Source organism: Fistularia commersonii, chromosome 7, assembly GCF_037954325.1.
Source record: "Fistularia commersonii isolate RoL2024-O1a breed Wild chromosome 7, RoL_Fcom_v1.0, whole genome shotgun sequence".
In the NCBI taxonomy this organism is placed as follows: Eukaryota; Metazoa; Chordata; class Actinopteri; order Syngnathiformes; family Fistulariidae; genus Fistularia; species Fistularia commersonii.
This window is the reverse complement of record NC_141290.1, coordinates 3,367,501-3,391,204: the sequence shown is the minus strand read 5'-3', so window position 1 is coordinate 3,391,204 and position 23,704 is coordinate 3,367,501. Positions and strand designations below refer to the sequence as shown.

General features: G+C 44.5%; 1 protein-coding gene across 1 annotated transcript in view; it reads right to left on the bottom strand.

Annotated features, from left to right (window-relative positions):
* LOC147232376 (transcription factor SOX-6-like) overlaps nt 1-23,704 on the bottom strand; it is a 126,388-nt gene that overhangs the window by 98,724 nt on the left and 3,960 nt on the right. The window contains exon 2 of the mRNA XM_086149199.1: nt 7,326-7,398. The gene's annotated coding sequence lies outside the window, so the exon portion shown is untranslated. The remainder of the gene's footprint in view (nt 1-7,325; nt 7,399-23,704) is intronic.

The following is a 23,704-nucleotide window of genomic DNA, read 5'->3' as shown; positions in this document are numbered from 1 at the left end:
CAAGATAGCAAAAAAAAAATGGGCGGGCACTGTTTGGGGATTTTATAGATTTAAAAAATTTTTGAAAAGATATTTACACGCGCGAGTTTTAAAGATTCATTCATTCATTTATTCATCCGTTATGCAAATCTCTAAAGCAGCGTTGCGCGGTAAGTACGCCTACTCTGAGGCAGGAGAACTATGTGCCTCACTTGGTGGATCTTTGCAGTCGTTTTATGATCCCGCAGCACAAGAAACTAGTAACACACATACGGCTGTTGACAAAAAAATGTTGTTTGTACAGCAAAAGTATTCGAACATTTTAAAAGTGACATACAGAGAGATAGTAATTCGGTCTTAGTGCAGAGCACGCCAGCAGCCAGCGCAGTCTACCTTGAGGCTCAACAATCCACTGCCTCACCGCATGTCTCTTCTCATTTTTAGAACAGTAAATGTGAAAATCCAGTTGTTTTGAGTCTAAAACACGTAAAGTTAAATGAAGAAATCACTGACTAACATAACCATATATATTTTTTTTTCCTTGTTTTTTTTCCTTTCCAAGATTTGCAAGTGAGGCAGGGCCTCTCCTGCCTCCCCTGACAGCACGTCACTGATCTAAAGAGCTCCTGATGTATCCCAGCTGTCATACAGAGACACATATTCACTCTCTCATCCATGCTAACCAAGCGCTAACCACTGCGCTGCCCTTGTTTAAACTTTAACCGTTAGCAAACATCCACCCGCAGGATTAGCCGCCGCTGTGATCGACAGCTCAACGACCGATCGCCTGCATCCTCTCATTCATATGCAAACATATATTCATTCATTCAATCACGGGTTATATAAAGAAAATAAAAAAAAAATCACTCATTTCATTCATATATATATAGACATTGACATGTTCAAAAGCCAAACAGAAACAACCATTCACCCTCTCATTTATACTTTATATAAAGACATATTAACTCATTCATCCGCGCAACATATATTCAACCATTTATTCGTGTTATATACAGATTTTTGTATGTTATTAAAACTATTTCACTCATTCACGAGTCATAACCATTCGCGCAACATATATTCACCCATTCATTCGTGTTATATACAGATTTTTGTATGTTAATAAAACTATTCTTCTCATTCATTCACACGTCATATAACGAAATGCAACCTCTCATTTTTTTTTTTTTTTTCTAATTAAAACATGTTTGTTTCTCAATTAAATCCGAGTTTGAAACCCAGAGAGCGTTAGCATCCCGTTAGCGTCGACGAGAAAAAAGTTTGTTGTTTTTTTTTTTTCCCCTCGATTCTGGTTCAAGATATCAAAAACGACAAGACGCCCCAAGCGGGAAATTTTTTTTTAAAAAAAATGGCGAGGAAAGGTCAAATAACCACCTCCTCCTCCTCCTCCTCATCTCCATCCATCCCGAGCATTACCTCACCGGAGGAGGATCTGCCCGAAGCCGCGGCGGCCGCGCGACAGACAAAAGCGCTCATCTCCAGGAAGCCGCTGCCGCCGCCTGCGGTTTTCGGGGGGGAGCGACGAGGAGGAGGAAGAGGGGAAAAAGTGACTCAGTCCGACGGATCCTTTCTTCTCCCTGCCGACCGAGAGGGATAAACAGAGCGGCGGCGGCGGCGGCGGCGGCGGCGGCGGAGGAGAGGGGGGTAATATTTAGAGCAGGCCTTATTTCAAGGGCAATAGAAGAGAGAAAGTGGGGTTTGAGCTTGGGTGGTTTTTTTGGGGGAGCGACCGGCGAGGACGGCTCCGCCTGGCAGCTCGCCGTGCACCGAGGATTTATGTTTGAGTGGGCTGGGAGGAGGGATGGGATGGGAGGGGGTTAAAGCTCCAGATCCAGCGGCAGAAGAAAGACCCGGGAACCCGAAGCCGAGCGGACGGGCCCTCGGTTGGGGCTCGTGCAGAAAACGCCGACGCGCCGGATGCTGACTCGGCGAAAACAAAAAAAAAAATTGATTTCTGCTCGGCAGGGTCGCGTGGAGAATCGGTGTTTTCTGCGATATTCAAGCCGTGAGGATGAGTGGGTGAAATATTTTTGGTTATTTTTAATTTGATCTGATTTTGTATTTGATTTTTTTTTTTTTTTCCTTTTTTTATAAAAAAATAAAAATAAAAACAAGAATAAGAATAAGAATGAGCATAAGAATAACTTTATTTATCCCGAAGGAAATTGTTGTGCCAGAGTTTCAAGTAAAACATAACAATAATAAATCATAGTAGAAATATTAGAATAAGAAACAACAAATATTTTTTGTTCTTTTTAATTTGATCTGATTTTATATTTGATTTTTATTTTATTTTCCTTTTTAAGAATAAGAATAAGAATAAGAATAAGAATAAGAATAACTTTATTTATCCTGAAGGAAATTGTTGTGCCAGAGTTTCAAGTAAAACATAACAATAATGAATAACAGTAGAAATATTAGAATAAGAAACAACAAAAAAATTTTTGTTGTTTTTAATTTGATCTGATTTTGTGTTTGATTTTTATTTTTTTTTCCTTTTTAAGAATAAGAATAAGAATAAGAATAAGAATGAGAATGAGCATAAGAATAACTTTATTTATCCCGAAGGAAATTGTTGTGCCAGAGTTTCAAGTAAAACATAACAATAATAAATAATTGTAGGAAGGAGGGAGAATAAGAAATACAAATAAAACTATAGAGTGTCAATTTTTGGCAATTTTAATTGATTTAATTCCTTTAATTTCATTTCTTTTAATTTAATGTATCTAATTTATTTTATTTTATTTTAACCACTGTTTTGTTTTTCTTCTTTTGGATGGACTTGTTTCCTCAAGTGCTGAATTAAGCTCCTAAAATATTTGTTATCTTTCTTTCTCTGACATTTGAATTAGTGGGTGAATGGCTGTCTGCCTAAATATTTAAAGAAATTTATTTTGATATTTAATATTTATGAAATATAAAATATTGTTCTTATATTATTTATTACATAAATATTTTTGCTTTTATTTATTGATTGATTTTAATCAGTCGTTTTGATTTATTTTCATTGTTTTCTTTTGAATCCGTCTTGTGTACATGTATGACCTTGAGTGTTGAATAAGACGCCTAAAATAAAATGTTTTCTTTTTTTTCTGTCGTGCTCGAATTAGCAGATGAATGGCTGGATGTCTATATATTTCCTCTTTATTTATTTACTTATTTTAACTATTTTAACATTTTTTTATTTTGATTGTTTAGTTTTTTTCTTCTTCGTTTGAATCTGTATTTTGTGAACCCATATGTATTTGTTCAGCGTCCTTGAGTTTTGAACAAAGCACCTAAAATAAAATGTTTACTTTCTTTATCTATGATGTTGCACGCGGGTGCACGGCTGTATGCCTATACATTTTTTTTTTTTTATTTATTTATTTTAACCATTTTGTATTGTCATTGTTTTCTTTATTTTCTTTTGGTTTTTGTGTATGTGTATCTGGCGTCCTTGAGGGTTGAATAAAGTGCCTCGAATAAACAGTTTCCTTTCTTTCTACGTAACATTTGAATGAAAGGGTGAAGGGCTGTATATCTATATATTTTTTCAATTTTCTCATTTTATTTTCACGTATGTATTTATTAATTCACTTTAACCGCTCTCACTTGTTTATTGTCATTGTTTTGTTTTAGTTTTTTTCTTTAGGATCTGTATTTTATGCATAAACTGAGTGTTAAATAAGGCACCTAAAATATAATGTTTATTTGTTTCTTTTTTTCCGAGACATTTGAATTAGAGGGCGAATATATTTATATATCTATATTTATATCTATATTTGTATTTATATTTATATTTATATTTATATTTATATTTATATTTATTTATTCATTTATTTATTTTAAACACTCCTTTTTTGGTTTGTTTTTGTCTTTCAAATCTGTGTTTCGTGTATGTTCGGTGATGAATAAATAAACAAAACATTTTCTTTCTTTTTCAAGTGGCGTGCGAATGAGAGGGTGAACGTTACAGACCGCCGTCCAACGGCGATCGCAGGAAAAGCGGCGTAGAAAACGAACAAATGAATAAATCCCACGTACGCACAAACACCCCATCACCTGACCGGCCTTCGGGTCGCCGTTAAAACAATTCGGCTAACATCCGCCTCCGGAGGGGGCAAATTATCTCTACTTTTTCGGAGAACTGTTATTTCAAAGACCGCCGACGAAAGGACGTAATTGGCCGGCGAGCCGTGACACGCCCCCCGCGGGCGGGATGACTCACAAAAGCGCTCAGACGTTGTTTACAAGTCGAGGGGAGAAGACGGGGATCCGACTCCGACGGCGGAGGTTTCCCGTCGAAGGTGAACATACTGGCCTCTCTGTTGACACGAGACTAAGTACTGAGAGTCTGCGCTAAATTCTGTTAGCCGCTGCCCATTAGCGGCGCTGATTACGCCATAATGCGCCGGAGTTCACGTACAAAGCCGAAGCAGGGGAAGCAGGGCATCGTCGCTAGCCAAACAGGTAACCTCAGCGGCTTCATTACCCCATTAGCCAATTAGCCGACCGCAAATCAGCCCCGGCGGCCGCTCGCTCCACCCGGTTAGCCTCGCTAACTCCCGCCGAATGACCGCCATTACGCCGTTAGCGTAAACGGAGGCCCCCGTGGCGAGCGGGGTCGAGGTCCGCCCCGGCTGCTCGGCTACCGCCTTCTTTCATGAGGCCCTGAAAGAACATATTGTGTTAATTTAGCTCTAAATGAGTCATCCTGGATTACGCCGAGTTTATTTATTTTGGGGGGGCGTCTGGATCTGGCCGTCACTCAGTAAAAGCCGGATCGCCTCCAAAGACACGTACGGAAACGCGACGCAGCAAATTAGCGAGGCGCCGGAACGCACGCCGCACACTTTCCTCCAAAAAAAAAAAACCAAACCATAAATATCTCCATCAAGACAAGATAGCTAGCGTCGGAGAGCCATCTTGCTTACGTGTAATCGCATTCGGATGTTAAAAGACCCGATAATGTGATTCCGCGTTTTTCAGATGACCTGACGACATTAGGGCCGTTTGACGGGATTCGGGACGCTTTCCGTCCAATTACGGATCGAATTCCGGCCCTCAAATCCGCTGCCGTCGAGCGAAGGGGCGCCACGCGCTAAATAGATTTATATAACTTTCAGTCAATGGATGATTGTAAGATTGCACTGGATGAACGGATGAAAGGTGACGCAAGCGAATACGTGGATTTATTTTCGGACGATCTTCAGAAATATGGAGCGTAATAAGCTACGTGTTAGCACCTGGTTAGCTTTTACCCGCCGCGGCTCGTGTACTTACGGCGTGCTTTTTATAGTCCGCTAGCGATGGCAGTAGCCACACAGTGGGATTTACAACGTCGGGACGAGAATTAAAGAATATGACTCTCGTACTGCTCGAATGCAAAGAAACTGTCACCTACAGCGCTTGAACAAAATGATCTGTCAATCTATCGGCAAATATATATATATACGTATACTGTAATTACAGAAATTGCCTTTGTCATTATTTCAAAAAAATGTTTATTTTTTTATTAACTTGGTTTTTTTATGTTTTCTGATGTGAAAAAAGCAGCATATCTATCTATTTATCTATATTTATATATAGGTATATATGTCATAAAAAACGGGGGGAGGGGGCACAATATATGCTAATTTTAATTTAAATTAGATATACAAAATACAATATATATATTTATGTATATATAAATATATATATATACATATATATTTTTTATTTATTTATTTATTAATATATTTTTCTAAGTGTATTTTTACATTGTTAATATATGTACACAAAGCTTTTTTTTAATAGCAGTCCCTAAATGTGGTCTAGTGGAGGGACAGGTTACGACAGACACTTGTAAGTTTTTTAATTTTAATTATAAGTTTCAAGATATAATTATATACATAGATATGACGTATCTGTGTAAAATTAGAATTATTAAGTTTAATATATATGTGCGTGTGGGCACATCAAAATTTCAAATATTTACATGAATATATATATTAATATATACACATAATATTTAAATTTATATATATATATGCATAATGGCTATTTTAATTATATTTACACATGATAATAATTTAAAAACTTCAACATACATTCATAATAATTATTTAGATTATATGAATATATATACATATGTATATACATCGTTATATTCTAATTTATATATGTATGCATAACGGTTATTTTGATTATATATACGCAAGATGATAATTTAAAAACTTCAACATGTATTCAGAATGATTATTTAAATCATTCAAATGAATATGTTTATATATATTCATATAGTAATATTTTATTTATATATGTATGCATAATGGTTATATTAATTATATATATGCATGATAATAATTTAAAAACTTCAATATATATTCATCTAAATAATTTAAAGTATTTAGATGAACATATATATGTGTATGTATATATATATATAAAATTAAAAGAAATAAAAATAATTTGAAAACTTCAATATATATAAATTCATAATTATAATTTAAATTATATATGTATATACATGTATGAACGCAAGAAGCCAATTATGATCTTAATAATCACAATAATAATCATACAACACATTAATACATTTAAAGGGTGATTTCCCTTGATGAGTGAGAAGGGGCCGATCTGACCTTCTTTTACTTCAATAAAACCAACCTCGGAAAACTGAAGAAGACGAAGCCCCTCCTGCCCCCCCTATGATGATGATGGCGGCGGCGGCGGCGAGAATCAAACGGGCCACTTGTTGACCCGGCAATGACTCAGCTCAAGAGAAGAGCCTAAATAAATATGGCTAAAAGAGGGATTAGCCATATGGCCAGATCACTCTTTTCTCCTCCCATCTGTACGTTTTCACGCCGTCCCGACCTCTCCGGGCCTCCGAACACACACTATTTGACTCCAGATTTAATGTGGATGGTCGGGCGGGGTTAAAAAGGTGCGTTTGCGCCGAAAGGTTCCCGGAGCGACGCCTTCAGGGGCCTCGGAAAAAAAAAAAAGACCCCTTTCTTCCAGCCACAGTCAAAGCGGCCATTGAGGGCAAAACGCTAGCCGGGGTTGGAGGTCTGCATTCGCCACGGAGCAAATCAACGGCGGTCTGTGTCGGAGGCGAGAGCACACACACACACACACACACACACACACACACACACACACACACACGAGATATGTGCGTGTTGCTGTGCGAACGACAATGTGGCGGGCCTCGGCTTTTGAAGACGCGATGACGAGAGCTCATTGTCCGCGGTGGGAGCGATGATGGCGAGTGCCAAAACTCCACACACACACACACACACACACACACACACACACACACACACACACACACACACACACACACAAAAGGGACTCACACAAATAAGTGTGCTGGATGACTCCGACGCCCTCTTCTCACTGGGGGATGAGTTTCAGATTCATGAACGTCACCTGCGGAGAAGAAGAGGAGGATCATCTGAGGAGAACGTGGATGGAACCCCCCCCCCACGCCCCGTCCGATTTGGTTCGGACCTCCAGCATCGCCCCCCCCCCCTAAGTTTGGGGAGATGGTACGGTCTGTCTCGAGCCGGTTTATGGAAACCCTTGTTTTAAGGTCGCTGGTTCGATTCCAGTTTGGAGACTTTATGCATTTATGGCATGTTTAAAGATAAAATCTCTAGAAATAACGCGTGGGGAAGATGTTGACGTTTTAGATGTTGCAGCCAAACACCCGCGTTTCACACCTCAACAACCGTCTTCACATCGACGGAAGGCCGGGGGGTAAACGTTTGTTTCCGATCCCTCCATCCCGCTGAAGCTGTTATAACACCGCTATTACAACCCTATTACACCGCTATTACACCGTTATTACACCGCTATTACAACGCGTGAGAGCGAGACAAGCGGTGTCTGTCGGATTTTCGGGGCCGCGGAGGTGAGGCGGGAGAAAGAAAAAAAAAAAACCCTTCAAAAGGCTTGTGTGTTTCCATGTTTATCAAGAGAAGAAAAATAAATAAATAAATGAAGGAACACCTCCAGCATCTCTGGCGTGGAGTGGAACCTCCTGTTGACCCACCTGAGGACAGAACAGGAGGCTTGTGTGTGAATTAAAAAAAATAAAATTAAAAAAAAAAAAAAAAAACACCTGGGCTAACCAAGCAACAGAGAAATAGTGTATTCACACACACACACACACACACACACACACACACACACACACAGTGAGCCCGAGAAACAAACGAGATCTTTGTGCGCAACTTTGAAGTTTAAAATAAAAATAAAATTAAAAAAAAAAAAAAAAAAGATAAATCAATACGCCTTAACGCGGTTAGAGATGTTTTCTTTTCAAAAAAAAAAAAAAAGATTAAAAGATTATCAGTCATGTTATCCACACACACACACACACACAAAAAAAAAAAAAAAAAAAAAAAAAAAAAAGGTCGGTCGTGGAAAACAAATAATGAGATGAAAGAGGTCAAGCGAGGGGCCCCGGGGGGGTGGAGGGGCCCCGGGGCCCCTCACTTAAATGAGTGGGAGGTGGCTAATTAAAGAAAGAAGAAGACGACGAAGAAGGAGAGGAAAGCAAGAGCATCTCTCTCTCATCGCCGTGGAAACCAACCCCCCCCACCACCACCACCACCACCACCGCTAACGGCCCTTTGATTCCACAATTTGAGGCTAATTGAGAACAATGAAGAAAAAAAAAAAAAAAACGCGCCGATCCCCGTCTGATCTTTTATTCACGTCTCTAATCGAGCAAATGATCTTCTTTTCTTCTTCTTCTTCTCCTCCTTTTCTTCTTCTTCTCCTCCTCCTCCCCCTCTCAGGGCACAATTAACGCCGGTTCGGACGCCAGCGACTCGCGGCCCGCCGGAGTTTTTTGCGATGGTGATAATAATGATAATGATAGCAAAGGCGCGCAAAGGAGAACACACACACACACACACACACACACACACACACACCGAGTGCGAGAGGTTGCTTGTTTGTTTTGTTTTTCTTCGTCGTAATTATCCGAAAGAGCTGAAGCTGCGTGTTTCGGCGGCGTGCGGTTCGTAAAATAAATACGAATCATAAAAAGTTGCAAGATAGTGGGGGAGAAGGAGAAGAAGAAGAAGAAGAAGAAGGAGAAGAAGAAGAAGAAGAAGAAGGAGAAGAAGAAGAAGAAGAAGAAGAAGAAGAAGAAGAAACAACAACAACAAGAGGGCCGATCGGTGACCTCCTGATCAGAAGTTGGAGCTGATAATCTGGACGGATTCCCCCAAGCAGCTCTCCGCACTCTGCCGGCTTTCCATTTTTTTTTTTTCTGCAACCCGTCTAAACACGTTCCAGATGTCTGCAGAACCGGTTATTACACACACACACACACACACATACACACACACACACACACACTCCATCCATTCCTCCGCTGCTGCCACTCGTGTACAGATGGCAGCTCCGACACCTGGAGGATGCTGGGTAATCATGCAGACATCTGGCTGCTCAGGCTGGTGTGTGTGTGTGTGTGTGTGTGTGTGTGTGTGTGTGTGTGTGTGTGTGTGTGTGTGTGTGTGTGTGAGAGAGACAGGGAGAGAACCGTGGGGGGTAGCGGGGGGAAGAGTCATTCAGAGACAACCTAGCGCTCACACACATGCAGGTTCCTTCACACTCATCTGAGGCACACACACACACACACAAACACACACACTCGCACGTGTGTGTGTGTGTGTGTGTGTGTGTGTGTGTGTGTGTGTGTGTGTGTGTGTGTGTGTGTGTGGACATATATGAGCATATATATACAAACATACATACATATATACATATACACATATATGCATATATGTACAAATACACACATATATACATATTTACATATATATGTACATACATACAAATGCATATATACATATACATGTATATATATACATATATATATACATGTAAACATATATATGCCCATAATGAGCAGTGTGCTTATTGTCTATATGACGCCTAAATGAGTGAATGGTCGCACATCCCTATAAGAGGCCCTGTGATTGGTCGATGGTGAACCCAAATTCCGTCCAATGAGAGCTGGGATAAGTAGCATGGATAATGAATGACTGAATGTATATAAAAATATACATATATTTATAGAATAAACACGACTATCAAATACAGCACGATCCAAATATATGATGAAATGATTTAAATAAATTAAATAAATTTGGCCGACGTGATGAAATACGCTGACGACATTGTGATTTATATGGGAAACGCGTCCGAGGACAAAATGCAGGAAATAGGAAAATATCCAGAATAAATGGAGAAATTTACTGAAAGACAAGTCTGAGGATGAGTTTCTGCGAGAACGAGAGGGGGGAGGGGGGTCAGACATGTGACTCCTCGTGTTTCCGGACAATATTTGTCTTTGTTTTCGGGAATAAATGGACATCAGACGTTCCGTCCACGTCAGCGTGGCGGTTGGGGGAGGCGGGATGAGAACCCCGTTAAAAATTAAATTAAGTGCAGTTAATCGGCGGAATCACAATTAATCCGCTGCACTTTAACGCTCGTCAAAACGGCTGGGAATTTGGCGAAAAAGAATGAAAAAGAAAAAAGAAAAGGAGAGGCAGGAAGTCCAGTGTGTTTCGGCCAATCAGACGACAAGCGGGGCCATCATGTGATCAAATGTATGAAAAAACAAGTTTCCGCTGTTTTTAACCCGCGACACGTGGGTTTCTCATCTACGACGACGCCAGCAGAAATCCCATAATAACCCCGAATGCTGGGAGCGAAACTTATTTATCTGTTGATTTATTAATAGATTTTTTTTTCTTTTAATATTTTTTAACTTTTGGGCTGAGGAAGAGAGAGGGTTAGGGGCCCACCCAAACAGGAAGTGGGCGGCGTTAGCATCGGCTAACACGCTAAATGAAACTTTAGCATTCCCCCGCCAAGTTTCGGTCTCAAACCAGAAGCCGATTATCGATCTCCCCCCTTTTTTTTTTTTTTTTTTTTTTTCAATCAATCAATATTATTGATCACAGTTTCAGTGCAGGGGGGTCGGACTTTCCGATCAGCTGATCCTCACGTGATTCTCCGCGACGATTAGAGCTCGCTTTTGAGCTCCTGGCTCAAAAGCGTGCATGACCCCCATACACACACACACACACACACACGCAAACACACACATTTTCCAAAAGCGTTTCCACGACGATGGAGTTTTTGTTTTTCCGCGTATTGTGAGATAATCTCGCCGCCCGAAAGCCTCTCGGCAGGAGGGATGAAGCATTAACGCCGGCCTGAATGTGTCTTGTCATGTGCAGGGGGGGTTTTGGGGGGGCTGCTTCCCCCTTCCCCCTCCTCACCCCCCCCTTCTTCCCCCCCCTTTCCTCCTCCTCCGAAGGAAAGTTCTGCTCCGTCGCATTGAAACACTGGAGGAGCAGAAATATTCGGGGCAGGGCTCGGAATAAACACTCGCGCTGCCTTTTGTTCCCTTCAAAAGAGAAAAAAGGAAAAAGAAAAGGCAGTTTTTTTTTTGGTTTTTTTTTTGTGTTGTTTTTTTTTTTTTTCTTTTTCCTTGCCTTTTTCTTTCTCCCGTCTCGCCGATCCCTCGCTCGCTCCCCACCACCCGCGGGTCCCAATCTAGAGGCCCCATTAAGCCGTTCCGGGGCTCCTCCTGACAACTGCAGGAAATAACAGCTACCTTTTTGGCCCGCCGTCCAACAGCTGTAAAACAGCACATGTTGCTTCCTCGGCGGAGCCAGCGGCGAGAAGAATAGAAGGAAAAAAAAAACACCTGTCTGGAAGATGTGGACTTTTTGGCGGGAGTTCGTGACGGCGACGGGCCGGGCGAGCGGAGAAGACGGCGAGGAGGTCCGTGTTTTCCCAGGTTCCTCCAAAAACATCCATGCAGGAAGTTTAGGACACCCTGATTTGAATATAGGCGTGTTTGTATGCGGCCCTGTGATTGGCCGCCTCTCGTCCAATCACAGGAGGTGTGGAGAATGAATGAATGAATAGTTTTAAACCCAGCAAAGCAGCACCCTTGAAAACTAGCTTAAACTAGCTTAAAAAACTAGCTAAACTAGCTTAAAAAAAATGGCAGTCAGGATTTGCAGCAACCATCTCACCATTACCACGTAATTTAGGCGGACTCCATTCACGACATCTGCATTAATACCAGCTGTGTGTGATAGCGACATTAGCTCACACACACACACACACACACGAAACGGAGTGACACCTGCACCTGCACCATGAATGAACACATTCAGGAAAACACAGAATATGCAACAGTCCCGAGTGCGGCCCTGTCGCAGCTGTCAGCGCCACTTGCGCCCGACCCACACACACACACACACACACACACACACACACACACATGCATGCGACGGGGGTCGAAACAATGAAACCCTATGAGACCCCCGGCCTCCGCTTCGGCGGGCTCCTCGCAGCGTGAGGCCCCGCGAGCGATGCCGCTGCTACATCCTGCATGGCAGGAAGCTCCCGCTCATCACACGGCCAATTAAACCGCAATGAGGCGCAGTTGACCCGTGAGCGATGAGCTCCCGGTGGACGGAGGGCGGACGACACGTTTTACTCATCCGTCCACCGGCGTCCAGCTGCAGTTTCACGCTAGCGATGCTAGCGTCTTTTAGCGGAGGCTAGACGGGAACTCACGTACGGGCGAATCCGATATGCTGTGCAACATGAATGTAAACAAAGCTATCTTTCGCTGGATGACATATTTGCTAGTTCCCGCGTGTCGCACGACGGAACAGGGCTTTCTTAATAAACGTTTCGGCCATACGTTGGGGATGTCATGAACGAAGCTGTAAATTCCAACCGCGGCTCAGATGGAGAGACAGGTGATGAAGTGTTTGCGCAAATCCGACGGTAATCTGCTTGCGCCGCTGGACTTAACCCTGCCAATCATCCACGTCCAATGAGATTACACCTCCAAAGTACCCTCGAATTACAACCGCGGACGCCGACGCTGCCGTCGGGTATCAACACGGGACCGGTAACCGACGGGACACTCCGGCGATTACACCGATTCTGCCGTTTTTCGGTCGACCGACGACCTCCTTCCCAGGGAACGGCGCCGGCGCCCGGCGGCAGGAAGGGGCTTATTGTTTCCGCGTCGCTCCAGCGCCGAGTCCTCCTCCCCGAGCGAGGAGGATGTTTGCTCGGCCGGAGAACCTTTTGTGCTTCGGCACAAAAGGAGCGCGGAGAACATTGCGCGGAGCCTTTTCGGGCACAACACGTATGCTCGCCGCAGTTCACCGCTAATGCGAAGTATCGCCAAAGGGCAAAGAGGGTGGGTGGGGTCGGAACGAGGCAAGTGCCGGCACATACATCTGGACCTCGCCCTCCCTCCGCCTGCTCCCCTCGGGAGATTACATTATTGTCGACCTCCTCCGAGACAAAGGCGGTTCCGCTGCGCAAACAGAGACTGTAAAAACAAGAGGTGAGCGCCGAAGGAGGGGACGGGGGCGGAGGGGGGGGCGGGGTCTCTGGCCTTCTGTTGTCGAGGCGGCGAGGTATGAACAAACATACGGCTGCGTGACAAAGAAGAAAAGAGTCGGAGAAGGAGGAGGAGGAGGAGGGAAAACAGTCCAGAGCATCTTTGGGTGAAAAGGCCGACGCACCCGCTTGAACTAGCCATACCGAAAACAAGCATTTTGGGCACTTTTTTAACCCCTTCCGGGTCAGGGTTAAGGTTAGGGTTGGGGTTACCCGCTACCAAGCATGAGGAAGACTTACTTTACCCCCAAAATGCCTCCTTTTTAAGACTCGCGTAGATCACAACATCGTCGGCGAAACATGACATCACCAAAAAAAGGCGACCGTCAGATGAACTCTGGATAATGTCTTCTGAGAAATGGCGTAGAAGGGGCGGGGGGTCATTCATGCGTATTTTCACGCGAGTTTTGGACTTTCTTTGCCAACTAGTGTGTGTGTGTACGTTTGTGTACGTCTTTGTCAAAAAAAAAAAAAAAAAAATCACTAACCCAAGCTTACTGTTCTGTATATTTCCTGTGCATCTTGTATTTGCAAGTGTTATTTGCAGTCCTTATGTCCTCTATTGTAAGTCGCTTTGGATAAAAGCGTCTGCCAAATGTAATGTAATGTAACTACAAATCCAACTCCGGGGGCGGGGGGGGTTGAGCGCTAACGCTAAAGAAAGAGTTAAAAGTTGCATTAAAGTTGCCGTAAATAAGTACTTTCCCTTGCGTTCGGGACGAATGGGGATCAGATGTGCCCCCGCAACCCCCACCACCACCACCACCACCACCACCACCACCACCCCCCCGCCGGGCCTGACGTCGGCCTCCCCGCGACCCGAACAAGCCTTTAACTGTCAGGGGCAATTAATCGGGGGCGACCCCCGGCTCCCTCTAATTTACAAGGCCAGCGCCGCCTGTAATTAATTGCCACATGCATAAATGTAAATGAGTCCGCTGGGGATGAAGGCAGGGGAAGGGTGGGAGGGGTGCTGTCAGGACGATATTCCGGCGGGGGAGCAATCTGCGAAAGAGGGAAATGATTTAGAGGAGGGAGCACAAATCTGCTGCTCCGTTAAAAAGAAAAAAAAAAAAAAAAAAAAGAGGAGGAGGAGGGATAAAAATGGCGGTGATATATATATATATATATCAGCTGATTTACGTCTCCCACCCGCTCTCCAACGCCATGTGTCTGCGATTTGCAAGAGAAAAAAAAAAAAAAAAAAAAAAGCTTGGACTTGAATGTGGATTAAATCTCTGCTAAAAACACCAATTGCTGTCCCTTTTATTTTTATTTATTTTTTTTTCTTTTATTTGATTGTTTTTATTTTTATTCTTTATTTTAAATCTGTACTTTGCGTACATGTACATATCTGCACAATGCCCTGGAGCGTCTAGTAAGGCGACTTCAATAAAATCTATTATTATTATTATCATTAATGTAAATATTCAGGCAATTTTTTTCTACTTTTGAAGTACTTTTGAAATACTTTTATTCAGTTCCTGAACTATTTTGACACTTTCAACCAACTCCCACTGCTATTTTCGTCCTGGTGTCCAGTTTTCCCCCTGCGATTGCGAAAACAAACAGACAAACAAAGTGATAAAGTGAATTTGTTCGGCTGATTCGAATCTAATTCCCCGGCTGATTTTGATTCACTTATTCCGTAATTCGTCGTGATATTTGTATTTTCGAGGAAGTTTTTTTTTGTTTTTTTTCTTTTTTAGGGCGCGGCCCGACGTGTTCCAAAGAGGATGACGTCGATGCTAACGTTCTCGCGGGGTGCATTAGCAGCTGAAAAGAAAAATAAAGAAGAAAAAGGAGAAAAAAGGAGATCTCTACCACACATTCCTGGCCGATTGACGCCTGTGAAATGCAATGATTACACAGCTCGTATCCGCTCAGCGACATTTTCTCACTCATTAGCTTCCTCAACGCGTTGCGCGTTTCGCCCTCTATTTTTGGTTGTTTGTCGTTATTTCTGGCGAACGCCCATCGATTCGTCGAATCGATTCGTCCGGGTCGATTCCACGACTCGACTGCAAAGCGCCGACTCAGTCGGGCCGTCGTGTCAAAGCGTCCAGTTCGCAGGGAAATGCTGACGAACTCTGGTTTAGTATCTTCGGCTACGTTCTTCGCTCCTTTAGCTGGTACGATAGCGATAGGCTAACGTCGACATTTTTAAGCCAATCCCGGTGCGGTATTTAGGTGTTTGGAGAACCTGAAGGATCAGGATCAAGGGGGAGCGGCGTTTCGATCCAACTTTGTAGAACACGATTTCATTTTGAACCTGAAACATCAAGTTTTCCAAAATTCGACAGATCCGGGTCGACAGAACCTGGACTTGAGAATCTGACAGATCCAAGAATGGAGAACTTAAAGAATCCATGTCTGGAGAACCTGAAGGATCCTGGTCCATCACCTCCAGCTGCAGCTTTTGGTCCTCAACGTGAACCCGCTGACCCCATCAGCTTCTGACCAGGTGGTATCTGCCGCAGGTCAGACCCCGGGACCTCCTGGACCTTCGGGTCTTAATTAGCCGTAAGCTAGCCAGCGCTCACACACACGTGAGGAGGGTCAGGGTCTTTTCTTTTCCTTTTCTTCCCCCCGTTGTTTTTTTTTTTTCCCCTCCTAAGCCGACACACATAAAGCCTCCTTTCATCCGCGATGGAGTCGTACCTTCTCCACCTCCTCCTCCACCTTCTCCACCACCTTCTACGGGAACCACAGAGCCGCGCACAAACACAAAGAGTGACGACAGGGAATCAAAGGGGGGAGAGAAAAATATGTAATCATTCATGGGCCCCACTACAATGGCTGCTCTAATTCTTAACCCCTCCAACACACACACACACACACACACACACACACACACACACACACACACACACACACACACACACGCCACCCTCCTCCACACGCCGTAACAAAAGGGCCGCTCCTTAGCAGACATGGACAAAGGTGTGCTTCAGGTGTATATATATATATATATATATATATATATATGTATCTTTTTTTTTGTAATATTTAATTAGATATGACGGATATGATTAATATCATGTGCGTTAATATTTTTTTATTCTTGTCTTCTTAAAAATGTTTTTTATTTTTTTACATTGTCATGTACATAAGTTATATATCTGTATTAATATCACATCTGTGTTCATTTTTAACTCTATTCTTTTAAAAAACTTTTTTTTTTCAATTTGTTTTTTTTTACATTATTATATACTCAAAAAATATATTTATATTAATTTCATATTCCTGTTCATATTTTTCTATTGTATTCTTAAATGTATATATATATATATATATGTATATATATATATATACATGTGCTCTGCAGACCCCGGCGCTGCCACAATGGCGTCTTTATGACATAAGCTCCTTTTCAGCGCTTTCGCCGCCTCACAAAGGCAAATGAGATTTTTCCGACGGCCCTGGCCTCCAGCAATAACAATTGACATCACGGGCCGGCCTACGTATGTTTCCCATATAACGGGGGGGGGTTTGGAGGGGGTGGCGGGGGGTAAGCTCCTGGAGAATGAGCCTAAACACCTCCTCCATCCCCCTCTTCCTCGGGGAGTGACTGCCCTTCTGAGCGAAGGTGGCAAAGGACTGTTTTGATTCAACCGCGCTACGGCGCCGTGCTAGCATAGTTAGCTACAGATAACGGGTGAGGTAACTAGCTTGTCAACCTTCTGTTACCAACCGCCAACCTGGATGAAGTTGGCTAACTAACAGCTGGGCCCTTTTTTGTCCTTGCAAAGCCCCCACAATTATGCAGGTGCTAACATTAGCATGAAATGGCTAATTTTGACACATCGTGTCACCCGATGTCAAGTACGCCCCCAGCACCCCTGACAAAGTTAGCTAACTAACGGGCGGGCCCGTCGGCATGCCTGCAGTAGTTCCACACACACACGCTCAGTTGCTACGTTAGCATGAAATGGCTAATCACTGGTGCGGGGCGTGTCCTTGCAGAGCGCGCCATATTACGCACAAGAAACTTGGTGTAAAGTAAGCCATCACAACCTCTGATGAAGGCAGCAAATCAACAGGTGGGCCCGTCGGCATGCTTGCAATGCTCCAACACACACGCACAATTGCTACATTAGCATGAAACGGCTAATCTCAAGCACAGGGTGTGTCCTTGTGAAGTGCAAGAGATTACTCAGAGGAAACCCATCGTCTCGGCCGTCGCCACCACCGCCCCGGTTGAAGTAAGCTAAGCCACAGGTGGGAACGTCGGCATGCTAATATGCCCCCAGATATTAAAGTTAGCATGAATCGGCTAATCTGAAGCGTGGGGCGTGTCGTTGTAGCTCATGCAGGATTATGCGGCAGAAGAACAACGTCTAAGGCACCACCACCGCCTGGGTGAAGTTAGCTAAGCCACAGGTGGGACCGTCGCTGAGCTAACAATGCCCCAACACATAAGCAAGTGCTAACGATAGCAAGAAACAGCTAATCTCAAGCGTGGAGTATGTCCTAGCGGAGCACCCCGGCGGAAATCTGACATCTAGGGCACTGCCGCAAATACCCCGGATGAAGTTAGCTAACCAACAGGTGGGACGTGCTTGCAAAGTCCCCTCAAACACACTGGTGCTAATGTTAGCATGAAACGGCTAATCTCGAGCGTTGGGTGAGTCTTTGCGGAGCACGCCAGGTTATGTAGCGGAAACCCGTCGTCTCGGCCGCCACCATCCCGGATGACATTAGCTAACCAACAGGTGGGCTAATCGGTAGCACATGGCTGCTAAGGTTAGCATGAAATGGCTAAACACCGAAGGTTACGCACTGGAGGGAGCGTGTCAGTGCAGAGCGCACGGGATTATGCGGCGAAAACCTGAGGTCTAGAGCGCGCCACCCCTAAACCCCACAGAACTGTCGTGCACGTTTTTGCAAATCCGCGGTAGGTGGCCCCGTCCGCCGCCGCCCGCCAGTTCTATTCTGAGAAACTCCTTTTTTTTCCTCTCCGCCCGCTATCGCTCCACGCCGCCGTCCCATCAACGACGACGGCTCAATTAGAGACTTCTTCACGGGCCAGAAACCATGGCGACGCCCTGCTTAGACAAGCTGGAGTGCGTCCAATTGGATTTAGATGTTCCGCAGCCCTTCGCCGCTCCATCGCCGGGCCATTCCGGCCGCCACGCCCCGTTACTCCAAAACCGCCGCGGAGAAAATGAAGGCCGCGGCGGTGGTGGAGGAAGAGCGGGAGGAGGGCGGGTGACGCTCCAGCGGAGCAGGAAGTGGCGAGGAAAGAATCGAACGTAAACAGTCCGGCTGCTGACTCCTTCGTTTTGCTGTGTTTGGCCAGGTGAGGACAATACAGACGGGAAGGGGGGACACTGGAAAAATAGGCTAAAATAACGGGAAATAAAATAAAATAGAAGTGGAACAAAATAGATAAAATAATATAGTATAAAAAGATAAATAGAAAGATAAAAAGATATGAAGTAAAAAAAAATATATATATGATATAAGATATAAGATATAAAGTAAAAAAATATATATATGATATAAGATATAAGATATAAAGTTAAAAAAAAGAAAAAAAGAAAAAAAAGAAAGTTTATGGAAATTAAATAAAGTGGAAAAATAAATAAATACATGATGTAAGAAAGAAAGGAAAGAAAAATAAAGTAAAATTAAGTAGAGTGAAATAAAATCAAATAAAATGAGGTTGAATAAGATAACTGGGAAGAAATGCATTAAAAAAAATGATGAAAGAAAATCAAATAAAATAAACAGGAAAAAGGGAAATAAAATGAAATAAAATATAGAAAAAACTATTAAAATTAAGTTTATAAAATGAAGTCAAATAAAATGAAGTCAAATAAAATCAGTTTTACAGAAATCCAAGGAACTCTTTTTGTCTCTTAGAGAGAGCGTCCAACCCGCCGATCTCCGCAGACCGAGTCTCTCCGAGGGCCTAATCCTCCGCCGGATCGCGTCCTGCTCCGGGAGACTCCGGCTATATCCTACGCGCCGCGCTCGAGCGGGAGCGGCGAGGGCCCCCGGGCGGCGAGGGCCCACGCGAGGACGAACATCTGGCGGCGAATTAAGCGGGGAGATCAAGCCCGAGTCATGAAAATCAAATAAAGACGTGGAACATTACTCCCGAGCGCCGCGCGCACAGAAAACAACTGGAACCTCTCGGTCGGATCAAACTGGATCCCGGTGCGGTTCGTCTGCAGGGTGGATGGAGCGGCGGCGGCGGCGGCGGCGGCGGGGGGGGCGGAGCGCCATGACAGGAAGCCCAGGCGAGTTAAAGTCGCCAATTAAGAATAATAACCGTAGGAGAGCCGGAGCGGACGGGGAGAAGGGGGGGGGTTCTGGAATCGGAATCCAGTCCCGCAAAGAAAAACTGCTGGGATAGCAGCTCTGCCGCCGCCGCCGCCACTGAGCCAACGCCGTTTCACCGCCGTTTGAATTGACCGGACGCCAACGTGAACACACCGGCATCTGCAGGTCGAGAACGCGAGGGGCCTCGGTAAGACCTGACCCCCCCCCGAGGGGGCAAATAAACTTCTTGACTTTCAGTGGTAAAAGGGGGTTTGGAAAATGTTACTCAGAAGCGGCGGCGGCGGCGACGATGGCGGCGGCGGCGGCGGCTTGTGTCCCGTCTTATGACGCCGTAACAACAGAGTTAAATACAGACTCCACGGTTTGTTTTATACGTGGAAGTCCGACTCCCAGAAAACAACCTCGGACGACGTCATTGTGATGTCAGTTATGGTTTTGAGGGCTGTGCATTTATATGTGTGTGTGTGTGTGTGTGTGTGTGTGTGTGGGCGTTTCCCAGGAATGCGGAGGCTCTATCGTGTTGCATCACGGCCCAAAAAAAAAAAAAAAAAACATAAAAAAAAATTAAAAAAGGACACGCAGGAAATAAGAAACCTGATCAAACGGAAACAGCACAAATATCAATCGATAATAATCAATACGATTAAAATTTTAAGCATAAAATCAGAGTTCTTTAAGTAACCTCCTCGAAGCTGGTGTTCTCGTGTGTGAAGTGTGTTTATATGTGAATTATTAAAAAAAAAAATCAAGATGCCAAATTTGCATGGAGGTTGAGGTTTGTAGCAGAACAAGCTACAGCTTAACTGTGAGTGTGTGTGTGTGTGTGTGTGAGTGTGTGAGAGAGAGAGAGAGCACTTTCAAGCGCACAACAGGCCCTATTTTCTCCGCTTTCCACAAATATTCCACAAATAATCCAAATATCCCAACCCGGCTTTCCATCCCGGAGGCCCCCCCTCCCCCATCCTGCCCCTCCGGGCCCCCGGAGTTATCGATAACCCTCGTCGGCGTTGGATAAAATGCAGCTCGTGTCGCTGGAATCCATTCCCGGGAGATTTACGTGCCACACGGTGCTTAGGGAAAATAAAGAAAAGTCAGTGCAAACAATTCTTGGTGTTTGTTTTACGCTGCAGGGCGCGCCGCAGGGGCGGGGACACACCAGCGGGGGGGGGGGAATCGCGCCGTATCGGGACGCCTTATCGGGACGCCTGAAAAGACGAGCCGACGCACGCGAGTTCGTCTTTTGTCGAATTGTCAAAACCCGCCACGCCCTCGCACCGACACCCGCGTTAACCCCGCCCGCCCCGCACGCCGGGGCGACATAAAACAAACCGCCTGTTTACTCTGCGTTCAAAGCTGAAACACATAACAAGCTACCTGGAACGACGCGCTCGGAAACGAAGGGAAAAAAAAAAAACACACATCCCCTCGGGGGAGATTAACCTCCCTAATACATTTACACCTGGGTAATCCCGTGTCGTGAATAATTACAATACCAGAGAAGAAGAGAACTTCCAACCCCCCTCCACCTCCAGGCGAGGAAATCGTAATTGCAGTACGAGCGGCTTCCACTTCTGCTTCTGACAAACACATAGCTGGGATTCCAACGCACCTTCAGGTGATAAACACTCAAGCTAACGCCCCCCCCGGAGGAACATCTCCTGGAAGATCTCCTGGAACGTCTGGGTTTCCGTGCGCGAAGGTGCGACCTTGACATCAACGGACGGAAATATTGGGACCGACGGGAGGCGAGGCCAGGACGCCCGTCAACATGAGGCGTCTCCATAGAAACGCCCTCTTCACAAATACAAAAGCGCCGTGTTACGGATTTCGCGGGAGGTTCGGTCGCTACGGACGTCCGCATCCTTCGCCCCTGTCAATCATTCCTTATCCATGCTTATCTTAGCTGTCATTGGGTGAGAGGTGGGGTTTCACCCCCCCCCCCCCCCCCCGGACCGGCCAATCACAGGGCTGCATTCACCCTCTCATCCAAACATATAGAGAAATGCAAAATTCACTTTCACTCACATTTTCTATGAAGGAAAAATGGATTCACTCTTACATTCACATGACATATAAACATTCACCCTCTCATCCAAACATATAGAGAAATGCAAAATTCACTTTCACTCACTTTCACTCTTTCTATAAAGGAAAAATGGATTCACTCTTTCATTCACATGACATATAAACATTCACCCTCATTCACATCCTTCATATAGAAAAATACAAATTTTCACTCTTTCACTCACGTGTCTTATACAGACATGCGTCCAGTCACCCTCTCATTCATACTATATGAAGAAAAACACATTTAGACACGAATAACCCTCTTTTATTCCCATTTAATATAAAAAAAACAGGTGTTCCTCTTTCATTCACATGTCAAATAGAGACTCATCCATACATGATATAGAAATAAACAACCATTCACCCTGTCACTCACGTCTGACACCTGTCAATCAAACCCCGATCCCTGTGTGATGTCATAAGCGGGAGGCTCCGCCCCCTTCGGGTCCTGAGCTTCAGGGTCAAAACACCGGCGGTGGCTAGCGTTAGCGTCTTATTTTATCCGAAAAAAAAAATCGCTCCGCCGTTTTCCTCCGACGATGAATAAAACAGATGCTGTCTTCACTCATTTTCTATGCGCGGATGTTTTATAAAAAAAAAAAAAAAAAAAAAGAAACGCTTAAAGGAAAAAATTCCACGCCGCCTCAACACAGAGCGTCAGTGTGTCAGCAGCGGAATCCACCCGCTGCATTTCAGGAATTTTATTTTTATAATGTTATTTCAGTTTACTGACTTCCCTCTTCCTCCCCCCTGAAAAAAAAAAAAAAAAAAAAAAAAAAATACTTTTAACAAGCTGTTGCTGATGGACACTTTTTTTTCCCACTTCGGTGAAAAAAAAAAAAAAAAAAACGACAGACGACCAATCAAAAGACATCGCGAAGGTTTTATAATCGATACGCACGGCAGGACAAAGAGCCTCACACTCACACACACACACGTGTGTGTGTGTGTTTACCGTGTGAGAAGAAAAGATCTTGTGTCAACTGTGTGTTTTATAAATCTCACTCCAACCTGTCGCAGGTATACAGACGCCATTGTTCGACACACACACACACACACACTGAGCCGCACGGCCTCGACACTCCACGTGTGTGTGTGTGTGTGTGTGTGGTATGTGCGCTTTTGTCATTAGGAGCTGGTGTGTTAGGTAAAGGCCTCATTCTGCGCTTTGTAATTGGATGGCGGGGGAGCAGGTGCCGGAGGAGGGAAAGGTTACCCCGGCCGGCGAGAGAAAAGACGAATAAACGGCGGCGCCTCGTTATTCTGAGCTCGGAGGTGAAGAAAGGGAGGAAGAAGAAAAAAAAAAAAGGAGGAGGAAGCCGTTTCCAAGGTTATGTGGCGGCGCAGAACAGAAGGAGATGTAGGGAACGCTGCGCCCACCCAGCTGGATACACACACACACACACACACACACACACACACACACACACACACACACACACACACACACACACACACACGGGGATGTGCAAAAGCAAGGGATGGAAGGCCACCATCGAGCACACACACACACACACACACGCACATGGCTGAAAACAATGTGGATCGATACAAGCAGACCCCCGGGTTGGAAACCCAACTCCAGCTGTGTGGCAAGCAGCCGTCACACGCACACACACACACACACACACACACACACACACACACTCCACGCCGGGGCCTGCGGCCTTTCTTCTTCTTCTTCTTCCTCTTCTTCTTCTTCTACGCTGCAATTTGGGCGTGCCGCTCAGGGCCGCAGATAAGTACAGGCTCACTAATGTGCACTTAGGAGAAATACTTAGGGCTAAATGTTTAATTTGTGTTTGTACAACACATGTCCGAACACACACACACACACACACACACACACACACACACAGTCCTTCCTCCTTCTCTTCCTCTGACAACAAATCATTAGGAGTTTTTT